Here is a 17714-nt window from a genome sequence, read left to right as displayed (position 1 = left end):
TTTTAATCATCATCTGATGAGTTCTTGTAGCTACACCATAGGAGTAGGACGTTACTATGTCCATACCTCCAACTGCAGTTTTAATCAGAAGAGAGGCTGCTCTCTGGTTTAATGAAGTAAATGAGACCTCCGGTAATATTGTCTGTGTAATTGACATAGTTCTCTGGGAAACATTACACTTTATAATGAAAATACTGTATATAATTAGGATCTAATAGGAAGAAAATAGTAATTAGGCAGAATTAACTGAACAGAAGCAATCAAGCAAATAAAGGTTATTCTCTGGAGAGGACCCTTCGGGGTTCAAATGTGTACATCCTCTGATTGTAAAGAAGTCACAGTAATTAACAAGAGTCTTTTCATTGCATAAGAATAGCCCAACGTGTGTTACTGGAACGACCCTGCAAATAAGAACGCGCTATCTCAGTCCTGTGCTTCCACAGCCACTGGGGAAGGAGGTTGTATCCAACATTGCATGTGTTGGTTTTGCAGAGATTGCAGAGGTTATTGAGGCGTCAAGACCTTTGACTCTGTTCTTGCCCCTGTCTTTGAGGACCTTTGTTGCTTTTCACTTTCTGCTCCTGCTCGTCGAAGTTTCCAGAGCGGCTGCTGCGTGTGAATTTCACAGGAACATGATGCACGTAAGATTTCACAGAAACAAGCAGATTACACAGTCCAGGAGTGATCCTTTTCCTTGGAATTATCAGAGTAAGTCCAGCCAGTTGGTTAAGCATAGGTCTGAGCCCATTCTCACCCACACAGGAAACCTCCAAGCCTTTCCAAGGAAACTCTCCAGCCCCAGCTCTGGAGCATGGTTGTGGGGACACTGCGAGTGTTCCTGGAGTCTTAGGAGTATCTCAGCTTCTCATCCATGTGATCTGGGCAATGGGGACAGCACAGGATCATGCCTATGCCAGCTCAAGCCATGTAAAGCTCTCCAGAGAGCAGCCCTTGCTAAGCAGAGGGCACACTTCAGTCCCATACCAAAAATGACCAGGTAGGCAGAAAACACACATGGTCATGGTCCTGAGCCTGTTTCTCTTCTAACCACATGGTCAAAAAGCAAAGAGGATTCAGTTCAGCCCAACAGTGAGGAATTCATTTCCATCAGAGAAAACAGAGAGGCACCAGCACCGTGTAGCACAGCCAGGTAGACATGGGATACTCCTGACAGGGGAGCTCTGAGCTCAGCAGTTATGAGATCGTTATGGGCGTTGTCTGTGGCTCTGTGAAGTAACTTGGAGCTCTCTGAAAGCCACCCACCTGCTCTGGGGCCTGGAGCCTTGCCCAGGCACCGTAAATGTACCTGAATGCATTTCAGTCCCTCTGTAAATGCAGTGTGGGTCTTGTTTCACGTGAGAGCTTCTGGAGGATTCCTTCTGAGTTATTTTCAGAGGTTGATAGTAATTGTCAGACAAAGGAAAACAGCAGAAAAAATCCAGAGGACAAAGGGGAGAAGATGTTTTCCTTCCTTCCTCTCATCCTCTTCTCTGTGCTGGAGCCAAGCAGGGACAAACATCTGCTTTTTAGGTGAGCACAAGAGGCTGAAGGCAAAGCCACCAATGTCCAGAGATCTGCCAGGAGAGAGCTCAGAGAACTGCATGACATGAAAGAGAATTAATCCAATATTTCTCTTAAGCATAAACCATAAGCAGACAAAATAGATGAGCCCAGGAGCTGCTTTAAAGCAGTTCTTGTTGCTTAACAATACTCCTTCCATTCCTATCTATTTTTCTACTTTATTTATCTATGCATTGATCTTCCTAGTAAAGATTTACTACAACTATCAACATAGCACTTAGCATAAATTAACAAGAATGGCTTCATGGATTTTTTGTTTTTATTCACATAGATCAAAAGTGAAGTTCTCACACAGCTCCCAATTTGAAGAGATTTTCTTAAATTACATAAACTTTTACCAATTAATTTCCTCCTTCAATCATTAACGCTTGTGGCACCAACCACAAACTTTTCATGTCTCAAGACTTCTTATTAAACAGGGAACCATTTTTCACCTTTATTCCTTCAGAAAACGTTGTTTATTGTCTCTTAGGAGAGTAAGGAAATCATGTTTCTTTAATGTGATGCCCAGTGACACCACGAGTGGGGCTGAAACACCCATTTGTGAAAGGAATTTGGCTTTGCTAAAACAGCTGAAAAGTATCCAAAATTATGTGAGAGACATTCCCACAGGAATGGTTGCTCATTGTCAAACCGAATTAATTTTTTGGTTTTTTTTTTTTATTGTGTTGTTGTTGAGGGCTTGTTTGTTTGTTTTGGGGTTGGGATTTTTTTCTTCTTTTAAAGGTATTTGATGAAAGGAGAACAACAGTGGTTGGGGGCAACTTTTAGAGTGAGAAATATGTTTATGAAGTAATTTAATTTAAACTTAGATCACATTTTGCATTCTGTTTGTAGGACACAATTCTTGAAAAAAACATTTTTATTGTCTTTTATTCAGCCTGTTGGTGAACCTGTCCAAAGAAAATCCCTCTTATAGCATTGAGGGGTTACATTGCGAGTGTGTCTCAAAGAATGCTTTCTCTTTGCTTCAGAACATTTCTTTCCACCTCTTACCCCTTTTATTTCACTGAAATATTCTCTCAATTCAGTGCAACCTTGTTGCTGTTTTTAGCCCAGATTTTTCCAACAAAATTACAACTCCTTTAAAACTTTATATCAACCTCTACAAAATAATACCACCCCCTAACTCTTTGTGACATCTTTGAGACCGATATGTAAAAAATGCCCTACGGCAGCCAAGAATTAATGTTATTATTGCTCTCTGTTATCATGGGAAAAGTCTGATCCAGACAAGTATCTAATAGCCACTTGTGCACACCAAAAGTAAGATGAAAAACCTCAGCAAGTTCAAAGTTTGTAGTCCAATTATGTTCTGTCTTGCGGGTGCTCTATAGGGGGGGAAAGTAATGTCCCTCAAACCAGTGCATATCATTGCAATCTCTAACAAATCCTCTGGCACTCCAGCTAGGAGTTCAAAGGAAAAGCATCATCAGCTCGAATAATTACTGCCCATATTAAGTGTTTTAATATTGCAGATGGATGTAAAAGGCAAAGGACAATGGCTCAAACACAAAGAGCCTCGAAAAGCACAACCTGGGGAAGGCCCCAGATATCCAGCACGTTGTCCTTTTCCCTGTTCTGTTCTCTGCAATATTAAGCCACTTAATCTGTAATTGCCCAAGCTTACGATGCCTTTGCTTTGAACTCTCTCTAAGAGGGCCACAGGATTTGTCAGATGTTTCTAAAACAAAGCCTACCAGGAGGCTGAGAGGTCTCTTTAGTAGCTGTGACAATGGTTTAATGGAATATAATTTCCAGTAAAGGGAACTAATTTAATATTTTCACCTATCACATAAGCAAGGCACCGGCTGGGAGAAAGGAATGAGAATTATAGCAAGAGGCAATCAAGGTGAACAGTGCTGGAAAACCATAACTCACCCATGGGCACCGAGCTGAGTGCAGGAACCTGGCTTAGATAGGAACTGTGTTTTCCTCTCAGTGAGGACAGCTCAGCTGGGTGAAAGGCACACCAGTCTTGGAGCCTGGCACAGCTGGGTGTCAAACTGGCCATGGAAAACCCTTCTTTCCCCCTGTGCTCCCTTTGTACTGTTTGTCTTGTCTTCCAAGGCTGAAAATTCTTTTCTACCGTGGACAGTCCCTCATGTTGTGTGTGTGATAAACACACCCTTGAGATGGTGTTTGAATACACAGAATAAACATGCAGGGAAGGGAGAGACTTGTCTGAGATTCCCTAGGTAGGCCCAAATCTCACAGTTCTCCTTTAGTGCACGGTGAGCAGAATCCTGGGGTACTGTGCTCTTGTAGATATTCCACGTTTTCCTTCTCTTCCTGTCCACAGCTCTCCAATGATGGTGTGCTCATGCCAGTTCATGCTCTTACCCTCCCCTAACACATTGCAGACTTGGTGGTTAAGCCCTTCCACATGCACAGGAGCAGATTATGGACAGTCTGAAACAAAATCCACTAAGAATATCTTTTTTTTTTTTTTTTTTTCCCCAGCAAATAGGGATGGATGATGGAGATATTTATTATCACTTATTTCTATGTACTTGTAAGGACATGCTTGTAGGGTCCTCATGTAAACCCATGCAGGAAGCAGATATGATGAAAGTGGTTTTCCCAGTCAGAAAATCTGTCAAAGCAAGAGGTTTATTGGTGATGTGTCTGGTGTCTTGTGTTTCCTGTGTTCAGGCAATAACAGCCTTGCCAGCAAAAGAAAAATTTGTTATTCCCCTGTTATTTTTCCTATTTATTCCTTGGTTGTGGTGGCATATGTTGCTTCCTCTTGTGTGAAATGCTTTCCACTCTCAGATCGTTCCTCTGAAAAGGAAATCTTCCCTGTGGCATCTCTCAGGAGCATTTGCAAAAGTTCACATGGTTTCAGAAGTCTGGAGTGCAGAAGTGTTTAGTGTGACTCGTCTGCCCAACTAAATAATTGCTTTTCAGCATCCTGCAGATGCCCCGCTCCTGTTCTTTGAAGGAACTATGCTGAATTATTGAAATAAGATAGAGTCAGGATTATGAAAGGAAGTTCCATCTCATGATTAAAGCATCAGCCTTGAATTCAGGAGATATACACTGGGTTTCTGACTCTGCCTCAGATATTCTGAGGAGCCTTAGGCTTATCACAAAAGCCGAGATCCATTTTTGTCAAATATCGGCTACGCAAAATTTTTAGAATAAGTTGGTTGCCAGAGCTGCTGTTGCAGTCAGGGGAGTGCAATAGAGATCTCCAAACAGAGCATCACTCCACCTTCCAATACATGACTAAGATGCATAAAATGATTCACACTCTGGAGGTGTTTCTCTGCTTAACAAGGATCTGAGTGACGACGTTGGCCCAGATACCTTCTGTAGGCTAAAATTAGGAGACACCCTTTGTTTCACCTGTGCCTCAGTTTCCCACGTGTATAGAGATAATGGCAATCCTTCTTTCCTTTGGCCTTTTGGATTTCCTGCATCCTAAACATTCCTTTTAAAGAAAAAGTAAATTGTGCCCTGACTTCAGCTGGGTCTTCTTAATAGAGTTCTATAAATAACACAAATACTTGTTTGGGATTCCAGTAATTCCATGATTTGACCTCCACAAACACAACACGAAAACAAGGAGTGGGTAGAGAAACAGGGTTTACTTGATTAAAAATATTAAGAGAAAAGGGTGGGGGGGGAATTATCTGGCTACATTCATTAAACATCTGAAGTATCTTGGGAAGGCTGGATGAAATTAGAAGAAATTATTAAAATGTCACCATAGATCTAACTTTTATGAGCATGAATAGATGTGCAATAACTCAGAACTAGAGCACGTTGAAAAATGTTCTGCTAGAATATTTTTTTTCTGACAAAAAAAAAAGTGGCATTTTGTTGAAATCAACCTATCTTGAGGAACATGCCAGTTCAAGTGATTCTTTTTTTTTTTTTTCCCTAAGAAACAGAACTGAAATGCAATGTTCCCAATAAGGTTCAACTTTATCAGAACAGAATGTTTCAACTTTTTTGGAAGTTGAAATGATTCCATTAAAAATATTTTATGCAGATCGGTAATGCTTAAAATATCAAAACTGGAAGAAAGTACTTGGCATTGATCAGAACTAGTGCACTGAATAACCACAGATTATGTGTTTTAGAAGATTTCTTGTTGGAATAATTTCCTTTGTGTGTCTTAGGGAAGAAAAAAAATAAATAACAACAAAAAAACCACCCAACCCAAAATCTGCAAGGATAAAACTCAAATAGTATTCAATTTTGCTTCTGCTCCACTGCATAAAGTGTTTAACTTAAATGTTTCTTCATTTTTATATGTCACCCACTGTTTTAATCCATGGGTAAGAGACACAAAACAAACCCTTATATCATAAATATTTCTGTTGGTGTGTTATAAACAAAACAGCTGCTGAAGATCTCAGGTGCCATGAGCCATAGGAGGCCATGGGAGCCACCTTCCCAGGCAGGAAGATGACTCCTGTAATTCCTTCAGGGAAGAGTCTCTCAGCTTTCTTCTCAGCAGTAAATAAATCTGTTCAGTCTTCTCCATGTTGTCCTATTTAACACACCAGATTTCTGCAGGGTCCCTTTTTTAACAAACATGTAACAGGACTCCCAGTGTCCCCTGCCCTTCCTGCTTGGCAATTCCCTTTGGATTAGGCTGGTTTCCCTCTGGAAGTGCAGCACTCCCCGAGGTTTCTAATTCCTGTTCTCCTTGGTGAATGCAGCACTCCAGCAGGAGAGAGCTCAGGCAGCTCCTGAACTCCATGTTTGACAGACTCTGAAGACTCATCAGCCTTTAATCCCGCAATCCTCTAAGCTTTATCTGTTAAGACTGCAGCAAGCAGTGCAGCTTTGCCATACTTTAGACTTGTTATTAGTTTTTCATAATTTTTTCTCAGAAGAACATAAGACTAAATCAATCTCCCAGCCCTAATATGTTGATAATCATTTTGAAATATTTAAAGCTTCACTTCTGAAAGCTTAACTGAAATAACCACCTAGTGTCTCCCCTGATGCTCCCTTGGCTCTTAATTTGATGTTCATTTTTTCCCTTCTCAGACTTGATGATCTTGGAGGTCTTTTCCCATCTTAATGATTCTGTGGCTTTCCCAAGTTGTTTTGTTGTCTCATGGACATTTCTCTCCTTTCTACTCCCACTTTCCAAATTGGGATTTGCTTCAAAATTTCTATATTACCAAAGTGAGGTATTTTCATACCTCACTTATCTTCCCACAGGCTCTGTGTTCTTTGGGTACTTACTGACCACAGCAGGTCCCCTCTACTATAATGGCTACGAGGCAAATCTCTTGTCACTTGGACATCCCTGCAGCAAATCCTGTGAAATTAGAAATGTCTCCCCATATTGCAGAGACCCCAAGCCATTCCAAGGACCTGACTTGCAGCAGATCCAGATCTATAAGAAATATGAAACTAAAGTAGATGTGACTGTTGCAATCCAGTGGAACTAACACTGCTGTGACCTGCAAAATGAAAAGAACCTTCTTTGTTTCCAGAGTCCATTGAACCACCCTGTTATTGCCTACACTTACCTTATGCTGGATGTTTGCTTGCTGATCTCTCTGCCTAGATTACAATTCAACCTGCTACATCCATCCAAAAGTGTTAAGCCACATCTGCTTTGGTGCTGAAAGAAGCTCTCACAGAATTAGGCTGGTTTGACCAACCTGCAGCATTGAAAAACAGCCTCTAGACAAGCTCTAACACCATTGCAGCGTGGATTCAGTGCTGCTGGATGGGAGGGTTTACCTCTGATGTTTATTTTTCCCTGCAAGATAGGGAGCTAAGTCCCATGGCACTGTATCCCTGATACAATGATAAGTTGGATTCTCACGTGGAGCAATGAGAACTGCAATTGTTCAGCACCTGAGACAGGCAGGTCCCAGATCTCCCTGTAGCATCAGCCTGCTTATAGAGATCAAGGCAAGCAGAAAGCAACAAGATATTTAACAGAGGAATCTCTGCATCCCATTGCATACTAATTAGACACTAGACATGGATACATCAGGGGAAGCAGAGGGAGGAAGGAGGGGAAAAAAATCTCTTGGCAAGACAACGTTGCATTTCAATCTTTCACCTTCACTGGGTAATGGGATGTGATGGAACATTAAAACAAACAAACAGCTTTTGGTGTTTACAAGGAATGTTTAAATGGGAGATCACGAGCCAGAGGTGCTCCACAGAACATCTGGAGCACTGGAAAACAATGTGATTACGCAGATGAGTCACATTCATTAGGCTGTAAAATCTCCAGTAATGAACGTAGGAAAGGGACTTTCATGTAGATTGTCATCTACAGCCAAAAAAAAAAGCACAAACCCCTAGATAATAAACTTGGCAGTTCCTTCTCTGCCCACCCCCTTCTCCTCCTCCCCTCTGGAATGAGATTCCCAGCGTAATTGCAAAGCTTCGTGCTTGCAGCTCCAAGCCCATGTGTGCGGCAGAGGCAGATCCATGTGGGGAGTTGGCTGGGGAGGAGGGAAGTGAGGATCCGTGGGGGGAGCAGCTCAGCCAGCACTGGAACGAGACGTTCAGCACCTTCATCTTCCCCATACGCCTGTCATGAGCCTGGTATGGGATACTTGTCATCCACATGTCCCACTGTGGATGATCTGACAGTGCAGACACCACTCAGGCAGGAAAAGACACAATTTAAGGGGCATCTCCAGACATCTACTGTGTGTCACTGTAAGAGAGGATGAGAATCAGTTGTTCATTGTTTCTTTGAATCAGGCAGAAGATGAAAACAAATTAAAAGGGCATTTTCTGCACACAGTGTCAGGTTCAGCTGTGGAACTCGGTGCCACAGGACACTGTGTGTGCTTCAGATCTCCACATGGCAACAGAAGGTTGGGTGGAAAACTAATTCATTGGCCACTACTGAGTATAGCAACCCTGAATCTAAACTAGAAAGGCTCAGAGCTGCAAATTGCCAGGCACAGGAAGGGTGCAGGCAGGAGCAACTCTAGGAGATGGTTCAGTTCTGACAGTCACCCTGTGAGACTACATGAGAGATGGTTCAGCCTTGCATGGCACTTTAGTGCTCTGATAGTTCATCTTCAGTGACTTGAAGAGCTGAATATGCATCAAGAGTGAGAACTGGGCTCTGTCACTGACTCATTCAACTGGTCAACAAAGACTCAGACGTTTCAGTCATGGTCATAGGACTATTAATGTAGCAGCCAGAGGACAAGAGATTCCCTTAACCTATTCTAGCACTCTTAGTGACTTCATTAGCAATCTTAGTGAGCTTTTTATGAACAGGCCCCTCAAATATCTGGGCTGCCTCCCTCAAAGCTTGGCTCCAGACATGTCTCTCTCACCAGCACATCAGTAATGGCAGAATTCTTTTCAAAGCAAGGTTAGCAATAGCTTGACAGACGTTTCAGGATCTTTTATCACATTAGAATTATTGGATGTTGTCAGCTAAACTGAAGAGCATCACAGCCCCCCTTTTTAGCTCATTCTTGAACACAGATGTTTTAAAATAACTCTCTAGTGGGTTTTATCTGTTGGTGCTGCCTGTGTATCCTCACTTCCTGAAAGTCCTCGTTACTCAGAGGATTCTTTTTTCCTAAAGGCCCATTTATGGAGTTGGCATCTTTTTTTTTTTTTTTTTTCATTTCCACTAGATCTATTTCCCCCAGGACCATGCCTGTCTGGGGAGATCTCATTCAAGGACAATTGGGCTTCAAATTGGGAAATCAGACTGCTAAATCCCTTAGTTATCTTTGAAAATCCCATCCTTGAAGCTTAAGTCAGATGAGAGTTTCATCTGCTTTCTGTAATTTGCTGATTTTCTACTCCATTTCTGAAAGGATTTTTTTTCTCATGGGCAGAAGACTGTGACCTTCATAGAGAAATGAAATCACTTCAACAGAATAAACAATAATTAAATTTACATAGGAAAATATATTCTCAATTTTCTGTTTCTGACTTAGGGTTAAATAACTAAATCATTGCAATTTCTTTATTTTCTTTGCCTTTTGAGGGAAAACAGTTACCTGAGCTGTTTACATTTCACTCACAGCATAAATTATATTTGCTCATTCTTGGCCCTGTGTCTGGAGTGGCACTTGAGGACTGATGAACCTGGGGATCTTTCCCCAGCTTAGTCCCTCACTGGCCACATCTCACATCACTGTTTTGCTTCTCACCAATTCAATCTCCTTATCTGTGGCGTGAATTAATTCATACTGAGAGAGTGCTTTGGCATCTTCACATCAGTACCAAGCCTGCTGATAAGAGAAAATGCAAATGCCACCTGTGTTACTTGTACTTTAAGGTTTGAGAGGTCTGCCAGTGCTGGGTCCATCAGTCTCTCTCTATGTTTCTTGTCGGCCCCTTCAGGCACTGGAAGGCCACATTTACATCTTCCTGAAGTCTCCTCTTCTCCAGGCTGAACAATCCCAACTCTCTTTGCCTTTCCTCACAGCAGAGCTGCTCCATCCCTCTGATCATCTGAGTCCTCCAGACTTGGTCCATCAGCTCCATGTCCTTCCTGTGATGGGACCCCTGAGCTGGAGGCAGCTCTGCCGGGGGGGATCTCATCACAGATCTCTCTCCAAACTCCACAGACTGGGTGTAGGTGGTTGCAAAACTCCTGTCCTGCATTAGTCCAGGAAGATTTTAAGAAATAAACCTAATTATTCTCATTTTTAAATGAGGGCACATCAAGGCACACAGCAATTTAAGGGCAGAGTTAATTGGAAAGAGGCTGGTCCTTTCCGAGATTACAGGGATGAAGATGGTGCCTTTCAGTGTGAATGAGGTGGAAATTTGAGCCTGGTTGTGAATAGGGAAGGAGAATGGGTCAGATTGTTTCAGAATTAGGTATTTGTTTTGCTCTTCCCACAGCTGCTCACTAAAGCCTCAAACTGAAAAAGATGAGAATATCTTTTTATTCACGAAGTAAGTAACTGGGACACTTTTGACGATTTCAAAATGTTTGGGACAGTTATATTTTTAGCATCAGTGAATTGAGAAATTTGTCAAAACCACCATCTTCCTGGAGAACAAACCTGCACGATCTCAGATTGGCTGGTACCTGCATGTGTTCAAACAGCCCTTACACACTGCTGTGTTCCCCGATCCCCCACCTGCCATTCCCTATGGAGTATCAACATATTCATCACAAAGTGGCACTTGGAGGGATCAAATAGGTCCATTCCCACATCATATATATGAACAGAATTAATCAGGAGTGTCTCTTGTGCAAGAGAACCTGGACATCTCTGTGCATTTCCTTCCCGCCTGGCAGCAAGTTCCCCAAACACCTGGAATTTCGGACACCCCTGTGCAATGGGCCCGACAAACAGCCCTGCACCCTCCTTGTGGTAGAACAAAGACCACGAGATCACAGGGAGAGAGCCGTGGTCTCGATTTCCAGCAGGTTTTTCCTAAATAAGGGTGTCAGGCTGCTGCTGGAAGATGGTAGGGAGGAGAGAGACTCCAAGCTCCGCAGGGCAGGGGCTGACATTCCCGCAGCCACCGCTCACCACTGCCTCAGCCTAACAGTGTCACAGTGCTCCCTGGGATAACAGACTTGATGGATTTCACACTTTAAGGCTTTTGCTTTGAAAGAGCCCCAGCTTTTATCTTAGCAAAGTACAGCTTTGTAGCCTAAAAATAGTCCGCCCAAGCTCCTTCCATCGGAACAGCAGAAGATGAGCTGGCGACTCTCAATTTTTGGTGCTTCTCTATCAGAAAGATGAAACATTTTCCCTGTAATCCTCCAAAATGGAATGTTTAGGGTTTCAGAGGTTACTGGAAATTTCCCTGGCAGCTGGTCAAATATGTGATCCCATTAGAGCTCCTTTGATGAGGAAGAGTAGCTTGACTCAGAGAGAAAATGGGTATGGGAGGGGAGAGCATGTCAAAGGAAAAAGAGGAGCAGAGAGAGGGAACAGGAAGGGGAAAAAACCTCCATGAACCAAGAATTTTAATTCACCAGAGTCTGTCTCTTCTTTTCCACAAAGGAAGACAAGAAATTGCACCCAAAACTCACATAACTGCCCAAACTCTGATTGTGAATGAGGAAGAAGCAGCTCTGCTCTCTCTCTCTGAGGGAATAAGATCATAGGGTTGCCTTTTTGTTCTGTGAGAGACCAGGGAAAGCCAAGCATTGCTTCTCTCCCACTGGCAGGGCTTGTGGCACCAAGCGTGAGAAAGCACCTGGCAACCTGGGATTAAGGAAAATATTCCTCCTGGATGCCAGGCTCTGTGCTAACTGCTTGTCAGCTCACTTAGCACCACACACGCTGCTGGTGCAGCTGAAGTCAGAGCAGTTCTTTTTGTTAACGAGAGAAAAGGACAAGGGATCGTGTTTTCCAGGCTCCATTGTGAATCTGTGAATGGCTCTGTGGTACATAATGCCCGGGGTTTGTTCAGGGTTTGTTCAGGGCGTCAACAACCATCTCCACATCCCGGTGCAACAACTGCTCCAACCAGCCTCATTAGCCCTGGGTGGGGAGGAGTGCAGGTGCTCTGTGGTGGGCACTGGGGCTCTGCTGTGGGCTCTGCAGCAGCTACAGGAGCTGTGTCTGAGCTTAAAAATTGGGCTGCACCAGCTCCTTAGGGAAGAGACCTTTCACAGGCATGCACGTGGCTGGCATCCATCAGGATATCCATCAGGAGAGGTCCGTGTTCTCCTCAAGTCCAGCATGCTGCAGTCAAGGGAGGGCCAGATCCTTCCCTGGGAGGGAGATTCAATTTCAGCAGCTGCCCTCTTTTTAATTTTTTTGGCATCAGACTTACCCACCAGTTAGAGATGAAGTTTGTAGCATCTCTATTAGAGTGATAAGACATCAAGGCTCCTTCCAGCATCATTTCTTACCTAAATGGATACTCTTCCCCTGCTCTCTGGTATTAATGAGGAATCATTTGTCAGTAAAAATAGGATATGTGGGTTCATATAAAACAAAAAAAAACTTTTCTCCACCCTCCTCCACCTCCTTGAGGGTGATAGTCTGACCTGCTGCCATGTGTTGAGGTAATCTCTAATAATCACACCCAGCCCCGCCACCCTGAGCAGAGTACACCTCCTCCACACCTGCCAGCATCGCTGCATGTGTCATTGTCACCTAAACTGTTTTCTTCAGACTGGTGCAGGATGTAAAAACCTCCTACAAAAACTGGCTAAAGCCTTTGGGTTCTGAGGAGCAACAAAGTTTTTTTTTTTTCGTGCGCTGTTCATGATCGTCATTCAAAAACCCCAGCAGAGCAAATCTCCCTCCCTGCTGCCTCCTTCCAGCTCTGCTGTCCTCAGGTAAGCAGTGCTGAGCCAGATTTATCCCTCCAAACTAAATTTGGGGAAAATGGGGCAGGTGGGATGCCAGCTCATGCTCCCTTCCCAACAGCAGCTCCACGGGGCTACCGGGAACCGAAAGCGCTAAACACTTGTATTAATTAGCAGCGAAAACTGCCGTGACTCTGAACACCCAGAAGGAGCAGATCTGAGGAGTGCAGGCTGCTCCTGCATGGTCTGTTTTTAGATCAGAACCCCAATTTAACTCAGAGCCAACAGGATACTTCACAGCAGTGCCAGCCTGCACGAGTTTGGCTGTGCCAGTGACATGAGGAATGTGCAGAACGCTGCAAATATATCCCCAGCTTCGGGAACAGGGTGTCATTCCAAGTCATTCCAAGTGGCAAGCCCTGTTCAGCACGGATTTATGACCCCGTGGAGGCCTGCACTGCCATCTGCTCTCTCCACCAGCCTGTATGGAACGTGCACGGTCCGTCCACTGGAGCCTCCCAGAGCGCTCCAAGGGCTGCTCTGGTTGGGAAGCTCAGCAGCTGCAGGTTGGGAAAGGATTAAAGGGGGTTGTCTCTGGTGTTAAAGATGGACTGGTGTTTCCAGGAGGAAAAGGGCTAAACATAAGGCTGAAAATTCCCTCATATCTGAGTGTAAAAATCTACCTACCTCTATCTGTGTGAGTTGGTACGTGCAGCTTATACAGTCACATCCAGCCTTTTCTGTGTAAATTAGCATTTGTCTCTACATGTGTGCCTGCAGCTCCTCGGGGACAGAGTTTCAGTGGCCGGATTTAAAACTCACCAGCGAGTTTTTCCAATTGTAGGCACCCAGTTTGAGGTGCCTTAAAATACACCAGCAAGTTTCTCTAACCGTAGGCACCCAGTTTGGGGTGCCTCACTCACACCCAGCCACACTTGCACTCTCTCACACTCGTTCACACCCTCTCACACCCAGTTCTATAAATAACAGCATCACCATGGCAAGGAAATATCTTCTAATTAGCACCCCAGACACAGTCTCCTGGCTTGCTTCCACTCCTTCCCATTGGCACAGAGCTGGTGTCTTTTTATTTTTTTTTCTTGCAACATTCCCTTAAAGACCCATTGATGTCTTGTTGAGACCGTTTGCAAGAAGGAGAAGGAAAAAAGAAAAGGCATCTAGTGGAAGGTGTCAGATGATAGTGGGAGATACATCATGTGCCTGCCCTTCCCTGACCCACTACTGAGCACTGCTGCTAAAACTGGCTCTCAAAACCATCCTGTTCCTCTCTGTTACAGCTGGAAAAGGCCTGTTAGATCACACAGCCCAGCTCCCTGTCTCTCGGGATGACTCCCTGGTGTACACTTCATGCTGCTTTGTCCAGCCTAATTATCCTTCCCTGCTGTTAATGGGATGGAGCACCAAACTCTTCAGACTGCCTCCATCATTCAGGGTTGTTTTATTGTTCTTCCCTTCCTGGTGGCTTATATGGTTGAGTTTTGAGACTACAATTTTTCAGGCTCTGACACTTTAAGCCCTTAAAGACGAGAGTGTCCTCATGATCTCTCACTTCAGTGCAACATGCAAACTGTAGCTTGAGTTTGGAGATCTTTGTGCATTGATAGAAATAGGAGACCGTTTGGAAGAGATTAAATTAAGTGTTAAGGAAAAGATTTTGCTGTTCTGTGGTTTGAATTAGGGATTGGAGGTTTCTCCATCTCCACAGGACACAAAAGTTCCTGTGTATGTCTGCAAATACAAACACAAGCACACACACACACCTGGCTGTGTTGCAGCTGTGCCTATTTATTTACACACACATTGCTGTCTGTACATAGGTGAGCATTCATACAGGCATGAATACACTCAGTGCCACAAAGCCTCAGCCTGGCAGGCAGCTTGATTTTTTTTCTCCCATTTCCCTTATGCCCAGCAGCCCAAGGCCAGCAAAAATTCTGTCATGTCGTGGCAAAGCTCTCATGATAATTCCAGACTAGTCTGAAGTTCTGTGCTGCCCTCCTTGTGCACTGAGTGCCTCTGCCCAGGCTTTATTTTCCTACATCTGGCACCTGCCTTTCATTGCCAGACTGATTTCCAAATGGAAGGAGTCCTATGTCTCCTGTTTTGGACTGTCTTTCTGTCAGAGTGGTTGAGGATACAAGGTTTTGATGCGTTTCATGAAAATAAGTTGTCAGGTAAAGGAGAGAGTGCTGTTAATGAACCTCAGCCCTTGATTAGCCAGCAGAGCATGCTCATGGATCAGGGATGCAGCAAATGCACCATCTCAGGAAGAGCCAGGAGTGAGTCCAAGAGACAAACAGACTCCCTTTGGCCCATTTCTCACAGAGCCATCCCCAACTCACTCTCATGAGACTGGCACCTCAGCTCTGTCTGTGCTGTCAGGGAACACCTCTGGCACTCACAGTGAGGAGGGAGGATCCTCATTCCTAGCACAGGTCTCAGAGAAGAAAATCTCCCCCCTGCCATTCTCAGTTTCCAGACACATCTGCTTCTCCCTTGTGCCAGGAGGTTCCCCACTGTCCCCCTTTTGCTCAGCCTCTTTGTTGGCCCACCTGCATCAGCCTCAGCATCTGTGTCAGGGCTTTGCTATAATTACAGTCTCCTCTGCTCCCACCCCCACTGTCTTTCCAAAATTCCTCGCTTCAGACGTTCATGTAAATCTGTTCTGCAGTCACACAGTGCTTCAAATTAAACTTTGAAATGTTTCTTTTTTAGCCTCTTAACTTGTTCCTGTAAAAAGGCACATTGCAGAGCAGCGATTTCACTGGGTCAGAGAGCCCTGGGGCATGAAAAGCGGGTGGCACTGCCCACGAGAGGGGAGGAGGACTCTGCTGTCCCTGTTCAGGACTCTCACTCAGGAATCCAGGAGTCCTTGACTCCTGTGCCTGGCCTGTAAACCCTGAGCTCTTCCCAGCAGCTGTATCTGCAGTAGCAAAGGCCACTAACAGCCTCACCTCAGAGTCCTCTCTTTGTACCCATAACAGAGTAAAACTTGAGTTTTGACTTCTCTCTCTCCTTGAGACACAGGCAGCAAACCTCCAGCAAACTGCACTCTTCCTGGGAAAAGAAAACAGAGGAATGACCTCAGTAACAGCCAAAGGAAGGGAAATGCCACTGCTTTACATCCCAGTGCTCTGCTGACACCTCTGAGACCTCCACAGCTGGAACTGCCCAGAGGCAGCTGGACCAGCCAGTGCCTTTCCCTCCCTCTGCCACTGCCATCACACCAGTGCCTTTTACTGCCAGGATGTGCCACTTCCCACCTCAAAGCACCAGCAAACCTCAAGCTGTTGGCCACCTGTGGCAGACAAGATGTGCTCACAGAGCAGTGGGAGAGGGACAGGCAGCACCCAAGCAGAGCCTCCCAGGCAGCAGCAGGGGCTCGCTCTGCCTCCAGGGCTGCCTTTCCCCAGCTCTCCTGGCTGGGCCTCCTCCATCCCTGGCTGAGGCAGCAGGAACCGTGTGCTGAGTCTGCTTCAGCTGGGAATTACACTTTGCATATCTTACATCTAACCAGTGTAAAAATAGGATGTATGAATAAAGGGTGTTAAAATTGCCACCTCAGTCTGATTTCTCATGCTCTGTAATATAACATATGGCAGCGACTGAACTCCAAAGGGAGAACTTGGGAAGCATGCAGAGACAAATAAGTTGTTTAACCATTTCAGTGCCCTGGGCACGCTCTGCAGTTCTGTAGGAGATGTTGGTGTGGGCTGAGAGAGGAGGATGCACGAGAGTGAATGTGGGCAGCACTGTCAGCCTCATCTGCACATCAGGCACGAGGTGGGAGCAGTGCCCTGACCCCAGCAGCTGAGCTACAAGGACCAGGCTAATTGGAGAGCACCAGAGTGCAAAGTCATCTAATTCACCTCCCTTCACAGGCTGGCTGCTTTAGCAGTTGAGAGATGCCCCCTCCAGAGTGCAGAGGGTCTCAGAAAGCCTGTCTGCACATCGCCTGTGGCACTGAGAGGGTTAACAGGAACAGTTGGGCCACCAGCTTTGCAATAATGAGTCTCATCAGAAAGGGGTTAGGACAAGGCAAATGCTGCTGCTGTTCCACTTACAGCTGCAAATTTGAGATGAAACCGTCACAATCCTTCCGGCACGGAGCAAACAGTGGCAAGAAGGTAGCTGGGTGTACAGAGGGAACCTGTCAGCAGGGGTTCTGGGTCAGGAGGGCCCTTTCTTTTCCAGCTGGACCAGTTGCAGTCACTGAGTTTTACAGGAAATTTTTCAAAGCTCCTTAATGCAAAGGTGTAAGAAAAAGAGGAGAGAGCATAGAACCACAGAGTTATTTAGGTTGGAAAAGGCCTCCAAGGTCATCACATCCAACCTTTGGCCCATCACCACCTTGGCAACTAAACCAGAGCACTGAGTGCTACATCAAGTCGTTTCCTGGACATCTCCAGGCAAGGGGACTCCACCACCTCTCTGGGCAGCTCCTTCCAATGCCTGACCACCCTTTCAGTGAAGAAATTCCTCCTGATGTCCAACCTGAACTTCCTCTGGCACAGCTTGAGGCCGTTTCCTCTTGTCCTGTCGCTGGTTGTTTGGGAGAAGAGGATGACCCTCACCTGTCTACAACCTCCTTTCAGGCAATTGTAGACAGCAAGAAGGTCTCCCCTGAAATTCTCTGACCAAGAATCAAACCCAGGCCGTGGCAGCGAGAGTGCCAAATCCTGACCACTGGGCACAGATTGTCAGATGCAATCAAAGCCATAGGGTCAGGACCACTAATCTTAAAGCACTGTTTGATGGAAAAAGATGGGTCAAATTTCAATATCCCAGTGGCCCCCCCAGCCCTGAGCTGGATCATCCTTTAGGTGCTGCAATGAAGGGAAAAGCACTGCTGATACTGTACTCCATATGAAAATGGGTTTGGCTGCAGGTTGTGGTCATACAGCAG

The sequence above is a fragment of the Empidonax traillii genome, unplaced genomic scaffold (genome assembly GCF_003031625.1).
Source record: "Empidonax traillii isolate 1590-97213 ecotype Southwest subspecies unplaced genomic scaffold, ASM303162v1 scaffold34:size3740991, whole genome shotgun sequence".
Lineage (NCBI taxonomy): Eukaryota > Metazoa > Chordata > Aves > Passeriformes > Tyrannidae > Empidonax > Empidonax traillii.
Note: the sequence above shows the minus strand (reverse complement) of the source record.